This window comes from Littorina saxatilis, linkage group LG10 (assembly GCF_037325665.1).
Source record: "Littorina saxatilis isolate snail1 linkage group LG10, US_GU_Lsax_2.0, whole genome shotgun sequence".
NCBI classification, from domain to species: Eukaryota; Metazoa; Mollusca; class Gastropoda; order Littorinimorpha; family Littorinidae; genus Littorina; species Littorina saxatilis.
Genome location: NC_090254.1, coordinates 9,433,051 through 9,439,050, shown reverse-complemented (window position 1 = coordinate 9,439,050; position 6,000 = coordinate 9,433,051). Strand labels below are relative to the sequence as shown.

Here is a 6,000-nt window from a genome sequence, read left to right as displayed (position 1 = left end):
GTTTTTATTGTTTCAATTAGCCATCAGTTGATGGGCTTTACAAATTCTAAACGGCAAGACACACTATGGTAGAAAGCACTACAGAGTGAGCAGAAAAAATGTAATCAGAAAACAAACAGCCAAACAAACACACATACAAACAAACAAGCCGAGACAACAAACCCTGATAATACAATCTTTGATCGAAAACGATTTCTTTGCTCTTTGTCACAGCAGTAAGATCTAGGATGAATGGACGTTAAAAACCAAGAATCAAGCATTAAGACTTCTGTGTCAGCCAAAAAAACAAGAAATTCCTCAGATAGGAAAAACACCCCCGTTGGTCAAAGGGAAATAACCATTCTCACTGCACCCATTCTCACTGCCACCAACTGAGAAGGTTATTTCCCTTTGACCATGAATATGTTTCTGTATAAATCCTTGTAGAATCTTAATCCAGCAATAACTCCCTAACCGTGTGTTTGACTGGTCCCAATTTTTGTAAGGACCGTCTCAGGAATGTATAGAACCTGTTCACCAAGTTTGGTGACGATCGGTCCGTTCATTCTTGAGATCTGTATGCGAACACAAACACACAAACACACAAACACACAAACAAACAAACAAACAAACAAACAAACAAACAAACACATCGAGTGAAACTTTTACACACCCCTATAACAACCACAACAAAACACAAGCGTGTTAGTCTGTCTCGTCAGTCGAGTTGTGTGTCAAAAGCCAGTGGCGTGATTCTTCACCACAACATGTGTCTTTCTCCCTTCTTTCAAGGGGCGCCGTCTTTTCAAAACTCTCTTTTCAACCACTGCTTCACACAAACCACCCGGCCACTCAGTCATAACGGGGTACCGTGACCCTACCCGACCCCAGGCGGGCTCGCTGCTTTTAGCAATGCAAGCCACCCCGATTAAAATACTGCCGGGTGGTTGAGGGAACAAGCTGCAAATGAGCACATGAGGTTGAACCTCTGCTGCATCCAATTTCAGAAAATGTTTAAAGCCATCTCTTCCACCTGAAATCCGAACATACGTCATGCACAGTTTCTGATCTTGAGGTGTCTAAATCTATAAGCTTAACGCAATTTGCTGCAGAGTATAAACATGCATGCCACCTTCCCCTAGACCTTCCCCTGGTCGCAGCTGCACAAGATACCCAATGGAACTGGCTTCATTCAGCATGAAGGCAACTCAGTCGTCACGCGCTACTAGCGACAGCTGAGTTTGAGTAAACTAATGTGCTGCACAATAAGATAAGATTAGATCATATAAATCTGTATTTATTTCCGAGGGTAACGGTACGTACAAGCATACATGTAAGCTATTTTCCGTCAAGCTCTCACCCGCAGCGGCGTTGCTCCATGTTCTGGCCTATTTTGTTTTTGTCTCAGTACTCAATGTTTGAATGTCTTCGCTACCTCGTCTGTTCTGGAAGCTGATCAAGTTCACCCTCTCGAACTGCTAACGTCAGTCGCTTTGAAGGGTTTAGACACCCGCCTCGAGCTGAAATCCATTAACTTTGACTGTGTAAGAGATCGACCACGCTGTCCTGTGGCTTATCAACTTAGTGCGCTCGTACCTCTAACTTTCGTCAACATCAAGGGTTTACACTCCCGTCTCGAACTGAAATCCATGAAGTTTAAATGTGTAAGAGGTCAAGATAAACCACGCAATCTCGTAGCTATTCAAGTCCATGCCTTAATACCTCTAACTTCAGTAACCATCAAAGGTTTAGACTCCCGTCTTCAGTTGAAATCTACGAACTTGGTAATGTGTAAGAGTCAAGATAAACCACGCTGTCCAGCGGGTCACCAAGTTAGTGCGTTCGTACCTCTAACTTTCTTCAAGAGTTTAGACTCCCGTCTCGAGTTGAAATCCATGAGCTTAAAAGTGTGTAAGAGTCCAGATAAACCACGCTGTCCTCTTCAAGAGTTTAGACTCCCGTCTCGAGTTGAAATCCATGAGCTTAAAAGTGTGTAAAAGTCAAGATAAACCACGCTGTCCTCGTGGTGAGGTGGGCTAGCTCAGCCCCACAGGCAAAGCAGCTGTGCTCTCAACCCCTCACTCTTCTCCCAGTGTGTGTGTGTGCGTATGTCGCACAGGTGAGAAGTCAGCCTGTTCGACTCGGAGATGTGTTTCGATGTCTCTTTTGGAAGGATTTTCCTTGTCAAAAGTGGTGCTTGCATGTGACTGTGTAAAGTAATCTTTCAATTTTGTTGTGTCAACGGAAGTGCTGGTGAGACAGATTACAAATGTGTTCTTATTCGAAAGGTGAGACGGTTGATAATTAGGCAGTAATGTGATAGGAACTTGCTGCGTTTTGTCAACAAGCTGTGCACATTGCAAAATGTGAGGGAACTGTTTAATTTTATACGGTGTTTTTGAGGAAAGAGCTTAAGCTTACTAGTATGTTTGTGATGGGAAAGATGAGACAGTTACCTGGAATCGTTCGAAGCTAATGTGATACATACCAGATGCGATTTGTCCAAAAGGTGTGCACTTGCTGAATGTGAGGTAGATTGTCATTTTCCGACGTCGTTATTGAGGAGAGAGATCTTCAGTGTCTTCTGATTGGAAACGTGACATGGCCCAGTTGTGTGGAATGGCATATTATAGCTATCTTGGATGATTTACACAAAAGAGGTGCGATGGAATTTGGCGTTGGATGTTCATGTCGATAATGCAGTTTCATACTGCTGAGAAGTAGCGCATTTGTTGGAAATAGGATCTTGCTTAATGTACCTATGTCACGAGGATATCGTGAATTCGTGCTCGGTTCAGTCAGAATTTGATTTGCCCTTCGTGTTCTATGCAAGCAAAGGTGCGCGTTTTCATCTATTCAAGTGTTGCAGATTGACGCTTCTAAACTTCTGGAACATTGTTTCCATGCGAGCTGATAGAAGTGAAACTAAACTGCGCACACACACACACACACACACACACACACACACACACACACACACACACACACACACTCACACACACACACACACACACACACACACACACACACACACACACTCACAAATCCAAACGTCATGAAAGATAACAGACGCAGAAGAGACATACAACTTAGTAAATTTGTTTCGAAAGCAGAGTGTTTAACATTATATAATCTCAAGTTTGTGGAAGATGTACTTGCGAGAAAGGATTATTTCAAGTCACGTGAAAGATAATTAATATAAGGGGAGTAACTCTGGTGATATAGAAGAGCTATGAAGATGTGTCTACCCCATTCGAAAGGTGGTTGATGTGTGTGAAATATGTTAACTTGTCTGGTGACAGATAAGGTCTTGATGAGCTGGTATGCCTTACCCGAGACACAATCAGTTGCTGCAGAAATGTTTTTCGTTAAGCACTTTGATACGAGGGCGTAGAGTTACTTGTTAAACTGTTTAGCCATCACGAGAATGTTGTATTACGTCGCTGGATTGGACTGAAATCGGTTGTTTTAAGGAATGTAGGAGTAACATGGCAGTCAAGTCAACATAATTTAATTGTTGCTCGTTTTTTGTCTTCGAAAGTAACAAAGTGTAGACGAACAGGTCAACCGCAGGGGGAAAAAGAGTTCATTCAGGTTCAAGTCTTCATTACGCTCAGCTCATACAGTTGAGGTAATCGAGCACGTTGGCGAATGAACAATTGCACAGTTGCCGCAGTAAAACTCCAGATGGTGAACACGCGTAATTGACACGTGTTTGTTGGATAGATATGAGTGTAATCGATACTAATGTGATAGGAACAGTTAGTAATCAGTAAGATCCATATATATAGTTATCCATCTGTCTAAAGCCTCAACAAAGTCGAGAGAGAAACATATATGTAAAAAATGGATTGTGAGATTGTCTTGCAACGAGTTGACTGTACAGGCTTTATGGGAAAAAAATGAAAAGAACGAGCTCGAGTCAACAAAGCATTACAATAAGAAATTTAAGTTTTTAAGTTTGATGGTATTTACTTACAGCGAAGATTGTGCAAGTGTTCACTTGTCAATCTGCTGAGAAAAAATATGAAAACCTTGTGGGTGAACTTTTGATACAATCGTATAAGACCCTAATATCCCATGACCTCCCTTCTTTGTCTCTGTTACTTCAGTATGGGTATATATGTTGTATTTTGATAGCTCAATAAATACATCATGGACTCCAAAAAATATATGATAGTGCAGATTCCGATTTGGGCAAAGGACTACTTTCCTCCCGACCTTTGACCTCGCGCCGAACAATGTGACACATTTGTATGAAGTTCTAAAATCGTATTGCACGGCTCAGAAAACCATATCAGTTGCACGCAAAAATGAACCTCAGAACTGATCTGATGTATGAGATGCAATAAGCAAAAGTTTCTTTCATTATGAAAGCAATGCAGGTCGAAAAAAACGAACATTCAACTTACAAGACAACCAGATGCTAGCGAACCAAAACAAAAACACGAATACCCTCCCCTTGCATCGTTAGCAGACGACTTTTGAGAATCTGTCGGTAGTGTGTTTTGGTGTGCGCCTTCAGCTATCAAACATCGGCTGTTTCACGTGTTTTGCGAGCAAGTCTACTCTTTTGCCTGGCTCTGCAGTAAGTCCACATATTTTTCCGTAATCCAGTCATATTCCTTCAAAATGCAATCAATCGGCGGTGACAGACGTGTCGGTCGCGTTTTCCTCACACCATACCAGTTTAAGTTCATCCATGCAAACACACTCGCAAAACAGTTTATCACGTAGATACATTTCAAATAGGGAGCAAATGGTTAAATCTAAACCTACATATTTGTTCCCTAAAATTTGCTTCTCTGTCAATAAGCCTAATTACACACGTTCGAGAAAAACAACGTGGAATCGATTCTGAATCGAGTAAGCCAAATGGGTCCCAAACCCGTTTCGCCCGTTCTGCCGACCTGAAACGCAAAACAAAAGAATTGTGCGCTTCAACTAAATTAATTTCTATTCGACTTCATTACTTTCTTGCAACTTATGAACCTTTACTTAAAGCTTTTAAATGGTCTGAAAGTAGTGTTACCGCGTACTTATCGATGCACTCATTCGTTTTATTTTTTCAGCGACGGTCACTTAGTTTAAGGTTGCAAAAGGGCTAAGTCTCGCTGGCAACAGTTTTACCCTGCACAGATCGCAACAGTGCCGCTAGTAGTCTACACTTTGTGTTTGATGGTAGAATGGGATATACAGATTACAACACTCGTGGTTTTTTTATATGGCTTGTATTTCAGTCAAGACCCAGCGGGAATATCAATCGAGAGCCACTCGCCAGAGGCTCGTGTCTCCCGATGATATTCATCCGCTGGGTCTTGACTGAAATACAAGCCATATAAAAAACCACTCGTGTTGTAACCTATACATATATTAAGTATGTGATAATCAGTGGAGGAACTTTTGATACAATGATTCAAGGCACTGATAATTATAAGTATTTGATAATTAGTGGATAAACTTTTGATACAATGATTCAAGGCACTGATATAAGTATGTGATAATCAGTGGAGGAACTTTTGATACAATGTTTCAAGGCACTGATAATTATAAGTATGTGATAATTAGTGGAAGAACTTTTGATACAATTACAATTATTCTATGCACTGATATAAGAATGTGATAATCAGTGGATGAACTGTTGATACAATCATTCTATGCACTGATAAAAGTACGGCATAATCAGGGCGGCAATGTTTCCTTAGGGGCACAATATACCTGCGCAGAGTCAGCGGCACAGACGACGCACTGCAGATTATCCCAGCCCGTTACACGTTGCGTGAAAAGAAAACAGGCCAAGTACTCGTCATAATCCCTATCGCAGCATCAATAATATGCAGTGCGTCGTCTGTGCCGCTGACTCTGCACAGGTGTATTCTGCCCATTATGGCAGCGTTAAGTTGTGGTGTGGGCAGCTGTATGTCCGCCGCTGGCTATGTACGGATACCCACTGGACTATTTGCAACATGGAGGTGATCAGTTTGATGGACGAGAGATGATCACTTAGGGGGATTCCTGTCA

The 6,000-nt window shown here is 41.7% G+C and overlaps 1 protein-coding gene across 3 annotated transcripts in view; it reads left to right on the top strand.

The window, feature by feature from the left end:
- The first annotated feature begins 2,065 nt into the window (after nucleotides 1–2,065).
- Nucleotides 2,066–6,000, top strand: part of LOC138978116 (kazrin-like) — a 66,113-nt gene continuing 62,178 nt past the window's right edge. For all 3 annotated transcript variants that reach the window (XM_070350757.1, XM_070350756.1, XM_070350754.1), the window contains exon 1: nucleotides 2,066–2,267. The gene's annotated coding sequence lies outside the window, so the exon portion shown is untranslated. The remainder of the gene's footprint in view (nucleotides 2,268–6,000) is intronic.